This window comes from Dermacentor andersoni, chromosome 10 (genome assembly GCF_023375885.2).
Source record: "Dermacentor andersoni chromosome 10, qqDerAnde1_hic_scaffold, whole genome shotgun sequence".
Taxonomy (NCBI): Eukaryota; Metazoa; Arthropoda; class Arachnida; order Ixodida; family Ixodidae; genus Dermacentor; species Dermacentor andersoni.
The window spans coordinates 4,122,606-4,144,112 of record NC_092823.1 but is presented as its reverse complement, the minus strand read 5'-3'; positions in this window follow the sequence as shown (position 1 = coordinate 4,144,112).

Below are 21,507 nucleotides of genomic sequence, written 5' to 3'. Positions count from 1 at the left end.
CATCTCAACCGTCAGAGTATTACACTTTGGTTTGCACAGCACCATGGCCGAATTAATCGAAGCTCAGAAAGTCAATCAAATCGAATGACTGAAAAGTACATGGACCTGAAGGCACGTAGTCACGTACCCGGCATTGTTATTTCGGAACAGGGTATTCTAAATTTATTGTTAAAGCTTGACATTAAAAAAATATCCAGGGCCACATAATATTCCGAACTGTTTTCTAAAGCGTTATGCTGAATGGTGTGGAAAATACCTGTACATTCTATTTGCAAGGTCAATAAACGAAGGATCATTACCGGCAGACTCGAAAATTGCTAGAATAAAACCTTTACATAAATCGCGGGATAAATCTCGCATCAAAAATTAGACCAATTTTGTTAACATCAACATCTTGTAAGCTCTTAGAACATATAATCCATAAACATATAACTGGTTGTCTAGATGAACATAAGAGAGAGAGAGAGAGAAACAACTTCATGTAGTCGCCTGCAGAACGACACCATGATTAAATGGCGCCGTGACGCGGGCCCTGACGTCTTCTCAGCGGGTGGTCTCTACTCAACTCCAGCGCGTGTTACTCTCGCGGTCGGTCGCCCTTAGGGGCAGCGTTCCGTCGGTTTCGCTCCGCCTTTGTCTTTCAAGAGCCGCCGAGACCTGCTGGACGGCCCAGGTTTGGCTTTCGTGGTCGTAGCATTCCGCCGCAGCCGCGAGTCGCGGCGGAATCGTTGTACTTGTCGAAGCTTCATCGGGAAACTTGGTGCAGTCCCATAGGATGTGCGTCAGGGTGGCCCTCTCCCGCTGGCACACGCGGCACACATCACTCACATATAATTTCGGATATAGATGAGTCATTAGCACTGGGGTGGGTAAAGAACCAGTTTGCAATTGTCTGAACAGCACCGCCTCCTCTCGGCTCAGCCCCGGGTGCGGGGGTGGGAAAGTCCTTCGGGCCAGGCGGTGGAACTGTGTAAGTTCGTTGAACGTCGTCATGCGGTCCTTGGCACTACACCACGTTGGACGGTCGGTTGCAGCGGCGCGGTTGGTTAGCGCTCGCGCCACTGCGTGTGCCGTCTCGTTGTGGTTATCGTGCTTCTCGGACGCATCGTTGCCCGCGTGCGCCGGGAACCACTTGATTCTAACGTACCGATTCTGTCGTTGCAGGTCAGCCGAGCACAGAACGCGCACAGCCTCACCACACACTTTGCCCTTTGCATAATTCCGCACTGCACTTCGCGAATCGCACAACATCGTCTTGCACCCGGGGACGGCAATGGCCAGGGCAATGGCCACCTCCTCCGCCTGACACGCCTCGCGGACCCGTAAGCTCGCCGCTGCCCTCGTCGCGCCGGACGACGCCTCCATGACGGTAGCTACGAACGCCGCGCAGTCTCCCTGGTATTCTGCCGCATCCACGAACGTTGCGTGCTCGTCCTTGGCGTGAAAGTTGATGAGGGCCTTGGCGCTCGCCGCTCTTCTCTCCTTGTTATACTCCGGGTTCATGTTTCTCGGGATGACGATGAGCATGGTTTTAGAAGTGGCCTTTCGACGACTACTCAACTAGTTGAAATCATACATGAGTTTGCTAGCATTGTAAACAAAGGGAAACAAACAGACGCGATATTCATGGATTTCAGCAAGGCGTTTGATAGGGTGTATCATGTTAAACTGCTTCATAAGCTAGGAGCTGTGCTTAAAAATGATAAAGTATTAGCATGGATTAAAGACGGCCTTACAAACCGCCATCAATTTGTCGCTGTAAGTAAAACAACCTCTGACATAGCTGCTGTCGATTGCGCCGTCCCACAGGGATTTGTTCTTGGCCCCCTTTGCTTTTTGTTATATATAAATGATATTATCAATAACCTCTCTGTTAAAATCAGGCGTTACTCTGACGACTGCATTCTGTACGATGAAATAACAACGGTAGAAGGCCAGCTTAGGTTAAACAGTGGCTTTAATAATATAGGTGAGTGGTGTAAACAATGGCACATGTGCAATAATTTCGGAAAGACAGTATATATGCGGATAACTTTAAAAAAGAAGCCATTGCTATATTGCTATGGCACAGAAAACCCTTTTTTGTCAAAGGTAACGCAATATACGTACTTTGGCTTGTACATAAGAGTTGCCGCAAGCTTTTCCTAAGACGCGTATTAAAATCCTCCACACCAACGGTACGTCTATTGGCATACAAAACATTCGACTGCCCCGTTTTAGAATGCGCTGTAGTTATATGGGACCCGTTCACTAAAAGCGATATCGGAAAGCTAGAAAGCTTACAGAAAAAATCTGTTCGATTCATCTACAATACATATGGGCGTAGTTCTATTACTAACCTTTTATCTGGAAGCGACTTGCCTTCTATAAGTGATAGAAATCGTGTATGTCGTTTAATATTTTTTTCCCACTAATAAATGGTCACTACAACATCGACACGTCTCACATTATCACCTATACAACAGGTTACGCTACAAGACAGCGGCACTCACTAACTGTAACTCCAAATACAACACGTGTCAGCTGCTTCAAGTATTCCTTTTTAGAGCGCAGCTCTTTGGCGTCCGTTCCTGGGTTTCGCGTCGTCGTCGGCGTTGTCGTCGGCCTCGTAACCAGCTCCGCCCCCTTTCATCCCCCCAGCGCTAGCAGCGACCGACTGATACCGCTGGATGCCGCTGACGCCGCTAGAGAGTCAAGATAACGTGACTGCATAGAACACCGTCGCCGCCATGCAGAAAGAGGAGGAAAGGGTCCCCCCCCCCTGTTCTTGTGTGGCGGATAGGGTGCTCTTCAGTTGCCGACGCGCCGGTTATTTCACGTAGGCCCCGGCACGTCGACGAATACGTGACCACCTTCCCGCGGCGAGACCTGGTTCTTAACGCTGCGGAAGCGAGGGTATCATATTGTTTGTGTCGGCATCGGCGGCGTTGTCCCTGAAACCAACTCCGCAGCTGGGGTTGACTCACTATCGGCGTCAGCGGCATCAGTCAGTCGCTGCTATCTCTTCCCTCCTCCCTTTATCGTGTTGTCCGCTTGCTGCGCGCGCTTCTGCCCCCATCGTTTGCCGCTGGGTGTACACGCCGCCCCCCTCCCCCCTCTTCCTGCGAGTCTCCGGTTGTCAAAGCGCCGGCTCGAACTTAATTCCTTTCTTCGCTCCTCCTCCAATGCAACCCCTGTGCGGTGGCAATCAGAGAGCCAGATCGGTGGGACGTCGTGCACTTCCTGCAACTCGCATTAACCGTCCATCGATCCACACCGATGTTAGTAGTGGGGGACTTTAATGTTGACATAAAGACAAACAGCAATTTCCTAACACTTATGCGGGAGAACGTCCCGTTCCTCTCGCTCGTAACGCGTCCCACGGCTGTGACAACCTCGCGAGGCACTTGTATAGATCTCGTCTTTGAGAATCAAGCATTGGTGTACCAAGTCGAACATATATCAGTCTATTTCTCCGACCACAAAGCTTCCTTCATGACTGTCAAGAACTGTTAGTGGAGTCTTTGTTAAAGGAATACGTGTGAAAAATAAACAAAAAAATTCTGTGATAGCGCATACATGTGTTGCTCGATTTCTTTGCTTCAATCTATCGAAAAGGTGAAACAGCTTATTTGCTGCGCTCAAATTTCGCATTAGGAAGTAACGTAATCGTCGGTAATTTTTTCCTAGAACTATAGTAGATTGGAATTAGCTGGCCGATAAAACTGTAACACAGGACTCATTATCACTTTCCGAGACACCTTTAATAAAATAATTTTTTGCACTTGCTGAGATTGTTAGTGATAGCCCTGTTTGACGGTATGATTGGAAAAATCGCTGAAGTAACATGGAAGCGCTTGGTTTTGCGCCTGTTTTTTGCACTTGTGTGAAGCGCTTTTGTGAAGAATTTTTTGAGTGCAGTTGCCCATTTTTGTATTTATTTTGTTTTGTAAACTTACTCTTGTACCACCCTGCTAAGATCTTGTTTAAGATCGCAGTATTTATAAATAAATAAATAAATACATAAGTAAATAAATAAATAAACAAACAAAGAAGCGCTTCCTATCCCTGTGGTTGTTTTTGACTGTACTACTGCAAGTTAAACTGGATGCAATAGAAATCAGAGATTCCTTCTGACATGCGCTTCCGTTACGTGACATTTATATGAAAGTTTTCTGTACATAGGATGCGTCTTTGTTGCAAATGTTTTTTTTTTTACATTAAATAGCTACGACTTGCCCTCTCGCTGCTCCTGATAAGTGGAGGAAAGGGAGAGAGAAACGCAACTAGGATAGGTGCGCAAGCTAAAATTCTGCGGACGAAGGCGTTCCACAGAAACATTCTACGCGAACACTATATCATGTGTCCTAGCAAGCATAAGCCTAACCGCTCAACGAAAAAAAATATAATGAAACTTGGTGCGAGACTCAAATGTAGGACTTACAGTATTTGGTTGTCAGAGGTCTGACGACTCAACACCGTAGGTTTTCAAATCGTACCTTGCATCACGTGTTTTTAATTTCTTTTACGTTAAACAGCTTGGCTAACGTTGGCTGGAACACACTATATAGTCCATTTGTAATGGGCTGCTACCAGACGGCACAGATATGGCTGTACCTTTGTCCTTGCAGATGCAGATGTAGCTCCCATAGCCTGCCACCAGTGCCAACAGGTCTGTGTCGTCCTTTAAGTGCTTGGTTGGCACTGACTTTGATTACTACTACTAATGATAATAACAATATATCAAGATCGCACATATACATAAAATGTCAAGTTGGTTAGCAATGCCGTTTAAGAAAGAAAGACGTGATCCCAGGCCTCTTTAAAAGGGGATAGAGAAAGAAAGTCGAGGGAGAAAATGGTATAGGGAACAAAAGGAGAGCGCGAACCACGACGAGTCACAACATCTTACAGGGTTATTAGCGCACACACACGGGGACAGAGTGAAGAACGACAGCACACAGCGCTAACTGCAACTGAGCCAACTGCAACTGCAAACGCAAAACGGCAAAACATATTAAAAAAAAAAAAATAGGACTCTCATCGTATCGCCCTGTGTCCTTTACAAAGCGTCGTCCAGATATTCCATTTCCCTTTTTTTGAGAGCGTCCCTGGAGGCGTGCTTACGCGATAGTCTTTATCACGATTGATTTGAAATGCTTCGATTACTTCACGTGCAAGCTAGTCCTTCTCCCCCTTAATCACTGTACACTCTCCGCATACACACAACACTTATGATGTGTCTGTCTATACGTAGGTCATAAGTATATAGCTTTCTTCCGTATTGCCGAATTCTCACAGCGACATCACATTTCACATAGCAGTTTCAGTGTTTACCAAGTGTTTCTTCGAGCTGTGTAACTTACATGAAAAAAAAAATATCTGCGGAACCCATCTTATGATGGCTGTCGAGGCTGTTACAATTAGCATCGAAGCAACGCAGGGACACACTATATTGCCACCACCAAAACGCGTTGTGTATGAGGAGGCGCTTGCAGCTGGAATTCTTTCTCGTGTATATATATATATATATATATATATATATATATATATATATATATATATATATATATATATATGTCAGCCGAGGGTTTCATTCCGCTAAGCACCAATTAAATTTAAGAGAAAGCTTTAGCTCGGGGCCAACTCGGAGGCGGCCTATTCAAATACATGTAAAACGCAAAAACGTTTTTTCTGAGATAACCCGTGGACCAATTTTCATCTAATGTGTTGCATTTTAGAGAGAAAGTTAAATTCTAGTGACTGCTGTAAGCGCAATTTGTATTTAGGGTTAGAATTTTGTTAAACAAATTTTCAAAAATTTGAAAGTTCGGAAAAATAGAAGCACGAAGTTTACAAACTAATAGCTCTGTAACAAGAACAAATATCGAGGTTCTGTAAACGGCATCTATTAGATCAGTGAAAATGGACAAATTGTATGCGTCAATTTATATTTTACGTAAATTTGTTACGTTGTGTACAACGGTTCTGCAAAAGCTGCATTTTCATATTAATCATTTTTTTATATTCATGTGTAACATATTAATTTTGTCCGCTTTAGATGTACTATTATATGCAGTTAACATAATTGTTATATCATTCTTTATTGCTGAATTACAGAGTTGTAAACTTCACAGTTTTGTTTTTGAACATTTGCAATTTTGGCAATTTTTAATGAACCATTGACGAAGTAAATCGAAAATTCGGAACCAACAGTCACTAGATTTTAAGTTTCTTTTTTTTTTAAATGCAACAAACCTCCTCAAATTTGGTGCAGTGGTAGCCGAGAAAAACGGATTCTCCTTTTACATGTACTTAGATAGGAGCACCGAAGCTAAAGCTTCCTCTTAAAGGATTTCGTTTGTCATTGAAGAGCGGCACACACTCAGTGACCCAAGCTGGCATCGCAGATATTGAAGTGATACAAATATCCAGTGGCCTATGTTGGCGTGAAAGAGGTCAACTGAAATGCGATAGATACCCAGTGACACGTAGCCAGTGACCAATGTAAGCGCGATAGTAGGCGGGAAAATGGTTAGAACACAGAACCTTGGATACCGCATGTAGTGTGAATTATCCTAAGATGGTACTAGTCGCAGTAAATTCCTTTCTCTGAAGCATCAGGCACGCAGACGCTGCTTCCTCTAGCTTAGTGGAAAACCTTCGAGGACTATCTCCGCGGCCACCAAGCCGCTCGTTCGTGTGGTGCTTGTTTGCCATGTTAGAACCAGAACAACCACTCAAAAAAAGTTGCTGCAGCTGTCTCTCTCCGCTGATGTGACTGAGACGATATTAAACAGGTTGCAAACAAAAACGAGGAAAAGCAGCTAATATTCTGCAGGCTTTGTCACTTATCTCCTAGATATATCTTTGAACGCCGGTGCTACAATGCACTTTATACTGTTTCCAATGACAAGAGTATCAAACCATTACAAAGAATTTCTCACAAAATAATAATTATTCTTGTGGAGTCTACAAGTGAAGATCCAAATTTCGACCGAGATGCCTGCGTTTTATTAAATTACTCGAAGTATTTAAATTAACAACGGAAAACCTATTGTTAGTCTATCGATACGCAGGAGATAGGAATCCGAGAATTGCACCAGTGTTGAGATCACTGTGTACAAGCTTGGGGCAAAATAAATGAGTGTCTGCTTTGTAATTTTTCGACTCGACATACGCGGAAGACCGATCTGTTCCTTCGACTATTTTAGCGACAAGTATATCATAACTGCCGTTGTTGTCAGAATTAGTTTATAAGTACATTTTTCCAGAGCGGCTGCCATTTTTCATTTTGTATCTGCAGTAGGCCTACGAATATAAAAAAAAAACTTCATTTCTCATTACAGTACCGTCATCTTTTTCTCATTACGGTACTGGAATTGGATAGCCAGATACTAATATTTGGTGAATGTGTATTGAAAACGCTGTGTCTTCTCAGTAGTTATATGCACCACAGGATTGCAGCACCCTCTTCCCTCATGGACGTTAAATCTTGACTTGCGTAACAAAAAACAAAAAAAAAAAAAATATCGGTATTAACCAAGTATTACCTTCTGCATATTTGACCTGCTTTTCATCACTTTAAATTATCATCTCCTGCTACGGGTCACCTACGTCCCCGAAACGAGTCGCTTTATATTGAAGGCCACCGTCGAAAGCGCGTCATGTTCCCATAAGCGCGCCTTCGTTCAAGCGTTTCCCCCAGCAACGATGCTGCTCTAGTTTTGTCCGCATGTCTCGAGGGCGCTGTGCACGTCTCAAGCCGGTAGAGATCAAAGGAATGGAGCGATATTAACACCCGCGGGCACGGTCCTTCCTACGTATTACGCTCTACTGACGCTCTTGTCATAATACGCTCATCTCGTCAGTGATGGTGCGTTGTCGCGGCAAATCCCCCGCGGCCAAATTGTTTTGACGAAGCAAGGCTGACTGGGTTGCCCTTTCTACTCTTCTTGTGACCGCCACTTTTCTCCGTCTTTCTCGTGAACCAGGCAAATTCGGTTTGATTTATATGCTAGCCACTCCTCAGGCTATATGGCCTGGATTTTGTTGCTCGCGGCGTTTGAGAGCTGGGACCTTGCACGTGGACCCCTTCTGGACCCCTTGAAACTTACACAATAAATACGGAGCTCGTTGAAACAGTGGAACTGAGGATTAATGCATCGTGAGCACCTCAATCGAGACTTGGCCAGAAATAGTGTTGTCTTCGTGTTCTGGCTCTCAAAAAAAAAAAGAAAGAAAGAAAAAGATCTGGTCCTAGATTCTTCGAACCCGACTGTAAACTTGAAGTTTTCTCTCCTGTGTATGTGATATGAAAGTTTAAATGATGTGCATAGAAGGAAAACGCTAGCAGCCACATTATTTGGGTACGTTTGATCATCTCGAACGTATGTTCAAGCACTGCGACACAACGTGGACAGGAAATGTAACGCGACTAGCGCTAACTGCCAACTAACCTTTATTCCAATACGTACCAGACATTTATACCAATGTCTAAAACAACAAAGGGAAACGTTTAGAATAGCAGGCTCGCGAACAGATGGCATACAAGTACAATTTATTATCCAGATATAATATTCTTTACCAGTCGAAAACCATTAGAGCTGACAGGCTTTCATACGCGTAGTACGGGACTCAGATGTCTGTCCACAAACACCATCCAGATGTAAGTTTGGTGAAACAAAATATAGCAATTTCAGTTTAATATTTCGCTCAATTCAAAGTAAAAGTTTCTGATGTGATCGCATCACCTACACACACTTTATTGATTTCGGCATGTGGCGTTGTCATGATATTAATGGTGAGTAATTTGTGAGAGGCCATAGATATTTTTTTCAATAAAGTTAAACTTTCTACAAACTTGTAACACGGAAGATTAGCTTGAAGATGTAGATCTGCAATGAGGGCGAAAATTTTTTGAAGCCCTTTTGTTGTCCAACAATTACTTTTTATCTATAAATCTGGAAACTAGATAGCAAAGCTGCTTCCTTACTGGCGACAACTTTCTTTGGCAACACGGCCAAATCGAAGCGCATACACTCGCACGTTAGAAGCTTCTGCTCTTGTATAACTCTGCCAAATAGAACCGACGCATTGCCGGTGGTTTCTGTTTCAGTTTTACAACGCATTCAGCTAATGAGCGAGTCTTCTATTTCTGTACTTTCATGTGAGCTCGCTCAGCTTATCATTACTATCCTTAAAATCGTGCGAAGGTAATCTGGGTATGTGTATCATTTTCTGAAACCGAACATAGATATTCACATGATTTGAGAATGCCACACTGAAGGAATAAATCGCCGAGTCCTTTTCAGAAAGATATTACCGCGACATTGCTCCTTGATGCACCCTTAAGCCACGCAGTATAGAACTACACGTTCAAAAGAATGAAATGCGCCTTTATAATGTTCAGACCTCATGTCTTTTATCGGTATATATATTTACATATATATGAAGCAATTTCATTATTTTTTCCAGACGCAAGTAAACGTTTTGTCCTGTGGTTCTTCTGTCTTCGGTCTTTGCGTCGAATATCGTTACGTCGTATTCGTGCGCATGGTGCCAAATTCACGCAGTCCGTAGTAGGCAAAACATGACCTTGACTAACGTCAGCGTTCTTTCCAACTGCTTGTGATCGTTCACGCGCTCGTAAAAAGAAATACAGTCTTCAGTGGCACTTCCATTGGTAATGCAAAGGTCCCTGGCTCGCGCAAGTGGGACAGCACGAGGCATATAGGAGTCTGCTGTGCCGGAGGTAGGCCGTTGACCACCGTCATAAGAATAACGCGACGTCTGCTGTCGAGCTTCATACTTTTACCCCGGATCTCCACCATAAATGTTGCGCCATGTAAGCAAGCACAAGCATTGTTTAAGAATGCAGGCACTAACAACGCAGAAGGCTCCAAGTGGCAGCTTCAAACATGGCGACGAAAGCGTTAACACTAACCACAAATGTTCATCCTCATTGCCTCTACTCTGCATGCCAGTCCTGGTGTTCTTCATGGCGACGCAATATTTTTGCTCGTGGAATGCCTGATTAAGTTTCGATGTTTCTATTTTTAACAACGGTAATATCAATGTGGTTTTAGAGCAATACTTTGCATACGTCAATCCTCTCAGTGATATGCAATGCACATTTCTTTCAAAAAGTCGTTACAGACTAAGGTAAAATTTGGTAATTTACATTGAGTATTCGCATTGTTTCATTATTAGTGCACCAATTCGAAGCACTGTTGCTTTTGTACTGGCTACTTTTGCTAATTATACCAAATTAGGTGCCGACGTAATTGGATGACCTTTTGTTTCTATTCAAACTCATTCAAGGTGGTCTCATGTCACTTAAACCCGACAGTTGCATTGTGCTTCGGACTTCGCAGATAACCATGGTGAGCAAGCATTATTCAACGTTCCTGTCGGTGACAGCTAACGCTCCATCTTGCATAGAACTTATTGTCTACTTATTAAATATATTGCTGATATCGCAACGTCTCACTTGTCACTGTCATCGTCTTATTCGCACCTTAGTAAGGTGTGTTACATAGTTTGCACGTTGTAATCAGCGCTTCTTACTTCATATTTTCTATTTTTAGGGTCCTCTTTGTATTTTGGTAAATGTTAGCTGATCAGTTACATTTTTCGTCTACGCTCTTATGTGTTTCTTTTTTTTAATGTCGCACTGCTATATCTCCTTTGCCCTCGAGTCTACAGTCTATTCGCACGTTTAACTTGCGTTTCCTTGAGGTTTTATTACGCAGCTTTCCGTAAAACGTAGCTTCTTATGCGAACCTTCCCTGGACTTTCCTGGCGATGGCTGCTGTATGCAGCTGGATGCGGGTGCTGTTATGATGAATTTAATTAAACCATATCAATTTAAGGAATTATTGCGCACCAATGACGGACTCGAACTTCGGCGCCCCAGCAAAGGAGCTCCTTGCTCTAACCATTCGAACACAATTGTATTTTTTTCTTTAATGGTACATATTACAAATACACAAAATGCGTTAGCCTCAATTACATACAGTGGTGAAGGAAAATTATGGGATATTATTGTGCTGGCGTCTTGTCAGCTAAATTCCTTAAAATGCTGGTGCTGAGTTATGCCAAACTGCTAGCATAGGCCAATGAATTCTTCAATACGAATTGTCTCATCGCGCTTTATTCACACCACATAGCCCGCCCACCATGTACACAACTTGCGTATTCCAAGAATCTATGACAAGGAAACCGCAATATCAACCCTTACTGAAAATGCGCGTGCGCTAGTGAAGTGAATTTGATTGACTAATGGGCCTTTGCCGAAACAAAATTTCTGCATGCTACTGACAGTTTGACATATAGAAAGGTATCAAATAACGAGAGAAAAGAAGAAAAAAAGTTACACATGCATTCATTCTCACAAAAGTCGGAAAAGAGCAGCATTGAGCATCATGAAATGAACAAGTTCGAGATCGAAGCATTACGACGCCGTCCGTGAACGAAATCTTATCCATCTCTGTCGATTCGGTTGCACCACACAAATGTACACAACACTTTGGTTATTGACGGTACCATAATTCTCTGCTTACGACATTTTCGCATTGCCTCTCTCTGTTCTTGACGCCAGTGTAGGGTAGACAGCCAAACACTTTTCTTTTTTCGTTAACATTCGTGCTTTTTCTCGTTCTTTTCTCTCTCTACTACAATAGCAACTGGTAAGGAGAAGAACCTGCCCAATGTTTCTTTAGCAGCTCCATTGGTTCCTTGAGAATAAATGTTTACATAGGTTCAAAAGGCAATCACGTGTAACGCTCGACAAAGGGCTATTTGATCTTTAATTTCTTTTCCCCATTTCTGCGACAACAGTCGTGACGTATTTCTTGGGAGTATCATTTATTTGAGGCTGACACCTCTGATACCCAAAGCAACAAACCTGTCGTACTCATCTTTTAATATAAGAAAGCCTACAACGTGCAATTCATCCCCGGGCGAATCTTCGCGGGGATACGTTTGCTGAATAGTGTCTTCTCCAACATTGCTTCCACATTTTCTTATTTAATGTGCTACAAATTCCATTTTATAAATTATGGCGCCACATTCTATATTATCTTTACACAATTTGTAAATTTCGGTGGAATCTCATGCAATGATAGCGCTGAAGACAACACAGCCCGCATGCCTCGCAATCTGCGTATAACTACGCACGCGGCAGCTTTTTGCTTCTTACTTGTTTTTGTAAGTTGATGTTGTTAGCTATATAAGCATAGCTAATCAGGCTGTGATGATAGCAAAAGCTATTCCGGTTCGCCCGAGTAATGTTCGCGATATTTCCGCAATAATTTTCCGTATATTTTCCCGATAATTGTTGTGTTCCTCCTTTCGATGCTTCCTTCTATGTTTCTTAGAGCGTGAACTAATGGGCTCACTGCTGAGCTAATGTGCACGGCGATACCACACTAGACGACGTAACAGCAACGAGGTTATTTGCCAGCTGTTCTCACACATGATCTTTGTTGCAGGGACATCATTTACTTTAGCGCAGCATAGCCTAAGTCGCTTTCGTGCCATTACACGCGACTGAACTATTTACTGAAGAGTAAATCTGAGGCCACGAAAAATCTAAAAATTTAGCCATCCAACTGCACCGGCATGTAGCATTTGTGGCAGACCTATTCTTTTCTTTCGCTAATGCACTCCAATAACCGTGCATTGTGTGGCCCGAATGCATCTACACTGATACTACTTTTTGTATGCTGCTGCACTATTGGTCATTGCATAATTTTTACAGCATAAGTTGTTATGGGCTCATTCCAATAGCCATTTCGGTTGGCGAAGGTGTTCACCACCGTCACCACCACCACCGCCGCCGTTGTCCGGTGTTCATAGCAGCTATCGCCTGGAATTAGAAAAAAAAAAGCCCTTCCCGCGGTAATCGAGCCCCGTTCCACTTGCTGGGAGTCAGCTACTCTACCGCTGAGTCACGCCAGCGCTCGCTAACATGCCGCGGGAAAACGCTTTACAAGCGCGTCCTGCAGCGCTAGGAGACTTGCTATGGGACATGCCTGCCGTGTATCGTCAATTCGTGCACGTCTTGTATTGCAGTTGCATAATATTATGCCAGGTATAACGTCATGCAGCAGATTCACAGGTAGCGGCACAATGCAATTAAATAACTTTTCAGCAAGAAAAAGAAGTTTAAGGAATGTATACAAGAATTCTAGAAAAAATACATATTCTGTAGCTGAATAAATGGAGCCAACTGGTTGCCTATGTCACCACCGCGTTTCAAATGGGATGCCGATAAATCACCATCCTCATCCCCATCATTAGCATCTTATCGTGCCACTTGCCTTGCGATGTGGTATGCGCACCACGTAGTGTCTATAAGTGCGCCCTTTGCATTGCACTTGCATGTTATTGCACCAGGTGGCACGCCATGTTGCGGTTGCATAGGTAGCGGTGCAAGGTACATGGAGAAGTCTTGTGGAAGAGAAAGATTATGGAGATGTGTAAATATTGATGTAATCAAAAAACATGTATATCATACCTGGCTGTTTCAAGCAGGTGAGCTGACTGTCACCATCCCGTTTCAAAAAGAATGCCATTAAATCAGCCTCATCATCACTAGCATCGTATCATGCCATTTGACACGCAATGTGACGTGCGCGACGCGTAGCATCGATACGCACATACGTTGCTTTGCAGTTTAGTTATATTCCACCAGGTATCCCACTATGCAGCAGTGGCATATAGCAGTTGCACGCTGGATTTGGCTGGGCCTGGGGTGGCTTGCACGAACATTGATTAATAAAAATATTAATGAATTTAAGAACGCGTTCTTCTGCGGACTAGGTGTTGTCTATGGAAGATTTAAGAGCACGTTCTTAAATTAATTGCTATTTTCTTTATGGGATGTTAGTGCATTCCTGGTTAGCTCAAGCCGGCTAGGTGACTATTTGTCACCAACCCGTATAGATGGGGAACAACAGCAACGTACCGTGCCACTGGTCAAGGGATGTGACATGTGCGCCTTGTAGTCTGGGTGACTGTGTTTACACTTCAGTACACGTTATCGCGCCTCCTCGCAAGGCACGAACCGCTGCTCAAGAAGCTAATCGTAGAGCTACGCGTGCGGCCGCAACCAGGCAACATCTGGCTCAGCAGGCCACTGTGCAGAGAGCAGGACGAGCCACAGCACAAGCCGAATTTTGCCGTCGACGCCGGGCGGAAAGTTCAGATCGTTCCCGTGCAAACGACGCGAAGAGGCTTCGCCGCGAGTACCCCGTAGTGCGTGGTGCCGGAAATGGAGCTCGTGTGAAGCTGCTCTTCCAGCTTAGCTGTGACTGTGCTGTGTGTGCCACGCAGGCCTGTGGCTTTTTATGAACTGCTTTCTTTTTTCACTGAATTAAACAGTTCTGTGATTTTGTCATTAGGTGGTAAAAGTGCAGCGAGTGAAATGAATAAAATGAGGCCCGATGTCTAGTCGAATTTTCGCAAAATAAAATGTGAATTGACCCTGTATATGGCCACTAAATTTTACTTTTAAAAATTGACGGAAAAAAAATATTTTCAAAATTAGCCAGTGATCCTGATTAGAAACAAAATTAGGCCCGAATCAGATACAATGATCACTTTAAGCACTGTACGTAATAAAAACAATCCAGAACTTAAAACCTCCAACTTGCGTTAACGTGGGCTGAAAAAGCGGAAGTTGGAGAAATGCATGGATACCTTAAGATGCCACAGAAATGCCACAACAACATATCTGTTGCATTGTAAACGTATGTCAATATGCCTAAATGCATACCAATACACTTCGAAAAAGCATCAACAACTTTCTACATTACAAACGCCGTTGTGAACTCGACACAGGCAAAGACAAGAACTTCAAGACTTGTATAACGTCTCATAGGTAGCTTTCCTGCATTTCATTTAATCTTTGTAACTTCACATCATGTCCCTATTTTGTGCATCAGTGCTGATGCGGCGTTCCCGATCCTTTCAAGTGTGCAGGTCGCCGCTAGACTATTTGCTCGTTCTTGCCAGTGCCTTTCGAGCGATATCCGCCCAGCAACAGCGGTGCTCCAGTTTTTTGTGGCGGTCTCATGTCGACAACCTACGTCCCACACCATCGCGGTTCGAAGAAGGGGTGGGGGCGTATTATCCCCTAGGGCGTCTTCGTCACGCGCATTCTGCTGCGCTGGCGCTGTCGTCATAATAGGCTCATCTCACTGGTGTGACGGCACGGTGCCCCGCCGAATCTCCGTGAGCAAGGGATTTTGCCCAAGCGGGGCGGTTTCCTCATTTTTCTTTGCCAGTATTCCTCCATATGCTGCGTTCCTCACTCGCCGTTTAAGACCCAAGGGTACAATCACTTTGTCGTTATGTTGCCGCATCTTGCACAAAAATGACCCCGCTCTTCACCCACCTCAGCCTGGGAGCTTGTGCTTCCATTGGACCCCTTGGAGCGTATGCGTTCAGACTAATCGCCTGTCGAGTACGCAGATATTCGAGAAAACAACAAAAAAAAGAGCACCTGCGTAAAATTAGGCTAAGAGTGACTCTTGTACGGCATGTATATTGTATATTAAAAGAATTAAATGAGAGCTCGAATGCACTTCGATTTCGAAGAATCCATTTATTCCGCATGCCTTGAGGAAGGTTATCGCTGAGGTTTTTCACGCTTCCTGCCTCACGATCCACGCAGATAGAAGCGCTTTGCCTATATTTTAAGGGGTTTCGTTGCACCTGCTAAAGCAGAAACAAAATATTTCGAACACGATTTAGAACGCATCTTACGTTACACGTTGCGTAGGTTGTCATGTTAGATCCTGCTCATTAATTCACAGCAGTGCGATATACTTACGATGGCCATTACTATGAAATGTTTGTGGCCTTGGCTTATTTTGGCTACGCTATAAGCATTATTTTTTTAATATGTTACTATGAAAGTGCGGTCGCCTATGTTTTACGTTAACTATATTCGTGCAACAATTTATGCCTCTTATGATACGCAAGTACTTCAGAAATTACCTGACGCTCTTTGGCCAGACCACGATGGCGATGGTTCCAAACAATCTAAGAGAGCACTAATTCTGTGGGGTGTAATTTAGTGTTTGTGAGTTTTCATCACCTAATACGATTGTGCTTCGCAGATATGTACGAGTCTTTAAAACAGGCAGTATACCACGCTCCCAGATTGAAAGCGACAACCTTGCCATCAAGAATGCTGATTCCATCAGTTCGTTGTAGATAATGCTTCATTTAACCTTCAAATAGGGAAGGAAAGGATCAGTTTCATTTTCGGTCAAGCTCTAGGACAATGACAGTAAAACTTCATTTGGGTCTAGTTGGTACATAATTCTGAACTAAGGTTACAGCGCAAACACCTAAGACGGACCACAAAAAGGAAGACACGACTGGCGCTGACACACACTGGAGCGACATAGGGAACCTAGCTGCCAAAGTCGGCTGATCTAATTATCAAAACTTTCTCGCATCTTGTGCACGCACGAACCCTTAAGAGTCCTATGTCGCTTTTGACTGCCGTGGTTTAAGCTCTGATTCAGAGAAGAAAAACCACAAAAAGGCCGGCCGCCGAACGTGAAACGCGAAGGCCTGCGGTAGTCCCTTATATGCATAAGGTGATCCATCAACTCCAGAAAGTTGCTTGCAGGCATGATGTTCCTTTGGCAATTTCTGCGCCAAACAAGCTTTCAAAGCTGTGCTCCCGCACCTGCGGAGAGAGCAGAGGAGGTTGCCAAATTCGGCTTGGTGCGTCATACGTGTCGTGCGCTGTCGACGTGGTTTATGGCATTCCGCTCTCATGTCGTAAGACATACGTTGGCCAGACAGGGCGCTGCGTCAATGAGCGACTCAGGGAACATGCGCAAAAAGTATACAGAAATGTAGATATAGGAGCGCACCTTGTTGCGTATAGAAACTCTTGCAGCAATTGTGAGGCGCGACTTCATCGGACGTCAATTCTTGGCAAAAGCAAGAATGAGCATGTGCGGCTTGCCTTAGAGGCCTACCACATAAAAAGACTAGGCAATACTTGCATCAGTGACACATCTTTGTCCCTGCACCGATCAGAATTTGAATTCCTACGTTTGCATAAGCGATAAGTTGGCAGATGTCAGTAATGTATTCTCTGCGCATGCACGGTTGTGTGGCCTAGGTATATATATGCATCGACGACCAAGAAACAAAGAAGTTAGTCAGCGCCAGTGTGTGTCGTGTCTTCCTTTTGTGGTTCGTCTTAGGTGTTTGCGCTGTAACGTTAAGTTCAAAATCAAGGACAATGGCCACTAACGAACACATTGTTAGGATGACAGCGACAGTATCACTCTAATATATTAACCTAATATTACATAAAAGTGATATCTTGCATAATCAAGAGCTCAGAAACTGATTTTGCCAACCTTAGAAAATATTAAGTATACACAAGTGTGTAGAGAATTGGGCATGGTAAAATTATATGAGCATATAAACGATAATATTGCTGGAAAATATTGATTGCGTCAATCGGATGAAGAATATAGGATTAAGATATCTACCTTTGTCAGAAGACGCCAGGAAAGACACCACGGAAAACAGGGGAATTTACTTGTACTGACTATTTGATTTAAATGATAAATTAATGGAAATGAAAGCGGATGAGAAAACAGCTGGCGGCAAGTAGGATACAAACTCACGTCTTCGCATTACGTGTGCGACGCTCTTCCCAATTCAGCTACCGCGGCTCTGTTTTCTCACCCACTTTCCGGGGTACTTATGCTTTACTACTAGAACTAACCCTGGGACTGTTACACAATGTCACAACTCAAAAACCTTGGTGGTGGGTGTGGAACATCTTTTCTGCCGCAGGCGTTGCGTGTACGTGATCTTTTTTTCTTCTGTTACGATGAAGGCAACTGGTCAATAAACGCACACACGATACCTGAAAGCATCAATGTTGCCAGATTCGAAACCTTCGTTACGTAATGCACGATAAGAAAGGTGTAATAACCGATGTGGACGCAGCAGCAGCTTTTGCAAGATTCCTTTATTGCACAAAAAACAAGGGTTTATGTAAGCGCGATGTATCGCTTATCGGCACACGCGCGACGTGTTTAACACGGAAGACATGCGCACAAGATAGCCAACTCAGTCACGTCGCTCTGTTATCACAAAAGGAAACCGTGGGGACCATAATAGGCTAAGAATTATTGTTCGTTTCTTAAGGTATGACTAATATAATTTGGACCCCTCGGTTCTCTTTTTTCTCGTTCAAAATCTACCTTTGCCAGTTGAGAGTGTCTTTCGTGCCTTTACGTCAGCAGACCCGAAGTGGCCTAACATCGGTACCTGAATAAGCCGAATCCACTAAATATGGTCGACAGACCGACAACAAAGAAGCTGCTGCTATGGTTACAACCTGACGCTGCGTTTCTTTCTTCGTGACTTATCTCTGGGCATACTTTTGCGCGAAAGTACAAAAAGGATATACCGTAGGTTTCGCATGACCCCTTGACCGAGAAAACAAGTATGCAAATCAATAATTTGACGACATGTAATGCGTTAGAAAAGTAGATTCATCTTGCAAGGATGGCTAACAAAAACGCCTACCAATATGGTGTTGTCGAACGGCTAAGACGCTGCTGCTTCCGCACGGAAGCATCGTTCGCCATAGAGTCAAAAGTGTCACCAGAGTGGGAGAATAACACGGCGACGTTTCGGCACTAGCTCCAGTTCGTTCGGTCCTCCACTTCGTCGTTATGTCGGAACCTGCAAAAGGGTTTTACAACAGCAAATGATCGAGCCAGCAGGAGCGAGTGCCCAGATGTCGCCATGTTCCCCTCTCGCGTGACCGCCTTTAGGGTCGTGACGTCATGGCTACATACAGCTCTCGTAACACGAAACCAAAACTGCTTCTTAGAGAGACGCTGCATAGCTTTCAGGATCGGAACGCTATAGCCATTGAGGCACCGCGGTGGATATAGTCTTGAGCTCTAAAACCACAGAAATAACACGGGCGAGCCTGAGAGTGTCCTGAATAATTCAGCGTAACTTTGTACTCAACTACTGAAGGCACCCCCAAGGCTTACCGGTTTTGCTTTTTATAGTTTTGACGTGCAGAACTGTAACCCGTCACGATGGCTCAATGGCTGTAACGTTCTCTTTCTGAGCACAATATGGCGTCTTCGATATCCAGCCATGGCGGTCGCGTTCCAATGGGAAGGATTGCGAAAAACGCTCGTGTACTGATGTTTAGGCGTGCGCGAAAGAAGTCTCAGGTGGTCGAAATTTATCCGTAGCTCCTCTATATGACGTCCCTCGCAACACAGTGTGCTCTTTCGGGAGACTGAACCGAACATTATGACTTTAGGGTCTTCATTTAAAGCGATAAACCAGAAGTCGGAAATACATATCGTGTGAGCAGGTGCCCTCTTAAGCATAACTGCCAGTGCGGAAAGGTGGGCTTGTTGATTTCACGAGGTTGCGTTCATATTGCCAGTGGAAAATTGAAGAAAACGCACACACACAAAGAAAGTAATGAGATGTACGGGACACTGCTTCTAGCAATAACATCGTCTTTCTTGTTTCTTTGTATAAGTGTTTTCAATTTTCTGTTGCCCGAATGGCTGGAAGTATTAGGTATTTGTGCATGAATTCCCTTATGGTGGAACAACGAAAGCTAAGTTGATTGTGGTAGTTCAGCGGCTATAGAGTTATGCTGGTATACACTTAAGGCAGGGGTTTTGATTCTCGCCGCAGCGGTCGTATTTTGATGGGAGCGAAATGCAATAACGCTCTTGTACTTAGATTCTGGGAGGTTTGAACCTCAGGGGGTCCACTACATCTGACGTCATGATCGGATTGTCCTTTGCCCGCACAAAACTTCAAAATATAATTTCTTTTTAATGAAAGCTAAGCCAACTACACTAAAAAGTGTAAAGTTTGGTATGCAACGGCTTCGCTTCGCAAGACGGATCGAAAGGTTATGGTCCGCTTTTTGTAGCGTATTATAAGTTTGCAAAATGAGGGAGAGAGAGTGAGAGAGAAATCATTTGAAAGAAGGCAGAGAGGTCGGCCTGAGGTTTCGCGCCAGAAAAGACAGATGAACAAGCATGTCAGTATATTCTAAGCAGCCTTCTCAGACATAGTAAACAATAATAACTAAGTATGGTCCTGTTTTTGTAACAGCGAAGTGCAGCTTGATTACAGCTAGAACAAAAAATAAAGACGGTCAAATAGCACAAGCCTCAACAAATGCAACATGCACGTCATGCCTTCTGTGTGTTCGAGTGTGCCGGCGCGCGCTAGTGGAATGTTTCATATTTTCTAGGAGGCACAGAAGAAATTGCAATGTACGCAAAGCGACAATTGCGCAAGTGGTAGCTCAGAAGTGGCAAAGGGTTTTTGCAGAGAGGAGTATCCAGGCATAGAATGAATGCGATACCGCCTTTATAATGATATTGCCTTTATCGGTCCATTCGTCCATTCGTCCAATGACTCATCCGTCCATTCGTGGCGTAGTGACTAAGCATTTTTTACTCCTAAGAAAACTCTGAGAGTGGAACTGGTTAAAGCTGCACATCGACGTTCGCCCTATGAAGTAGTGGCTATATTTTTGGGATCGTGGAGCTATGTGACTTATTTCTTCTTTTAATCCTTTCATTTTGATTCTTTTTTAATAAAAGACTTCGAGCGAGCTTTGAAATACGGTTTGAGGGCTTACAAGTTCATTCCAAGCGAGAGTGCCTTATCGACTGCGCTCTGCTCTGAGTATTTGTTTATGGCGTACGTTATTTCTTTCTTCTGGAATGAAGACTGGCGACATTCAATTTTTCGAGTAAGCCGATAAAGTACGTCACCACAATCCTGGTTTTCAAGAAAAAGGATTAATTCTGGCGCATGAATAAGTATTTTGTTCCATGTATTACATCACGTTTCTAAATATGGCTTTGGAAATATCTTTGAAGCGTTTCTGCAACTGTCTCTGTTTTGCGCTTTGGTCGGATTATTCCATTCATCTATAAGCAGCTATCTGGAGTTTTTAGTAGAATAACGATGGTCACAAAAATTTAGCCACATGTTTCTTGCTATCTGCTGCGATGTTCATCCGTCGCCCTGATTGAGCGGCTATTGTATTCCGTCGCTCAGGACGAGGACGAAGCGGCTGCGTTTCGATGGAGAGAAGACGTCAAAACGCTCGTGCACAGTGATTTAGGTACCCGTCAAAGCTTTTCCTTCTATGACGCACATTATTTCTGAGTTTTCTACGAAAGCGTACTTTGTCATCGACATTTCAGTTCTGGCCCATAAGACCCCAACATGTTGATTCGTTTCTACTTCATTTGCTATGCGGTTCCATTATCTTTTTATTCGATTTTTTTCCGTGGGGTAACCTCCCGTTCATAAATATTTATGGAAGTCAATAGAAATTCGTCTTGCGGTTTGACTACTGCAAGATTTTTTCATGATAGAGGAAATGCTTTCACCCACTGAAAAACACGTCCGAGCCTGGAAGGTACAGTGGGAACTCGTCCGTGCAGCAAATACAAATAT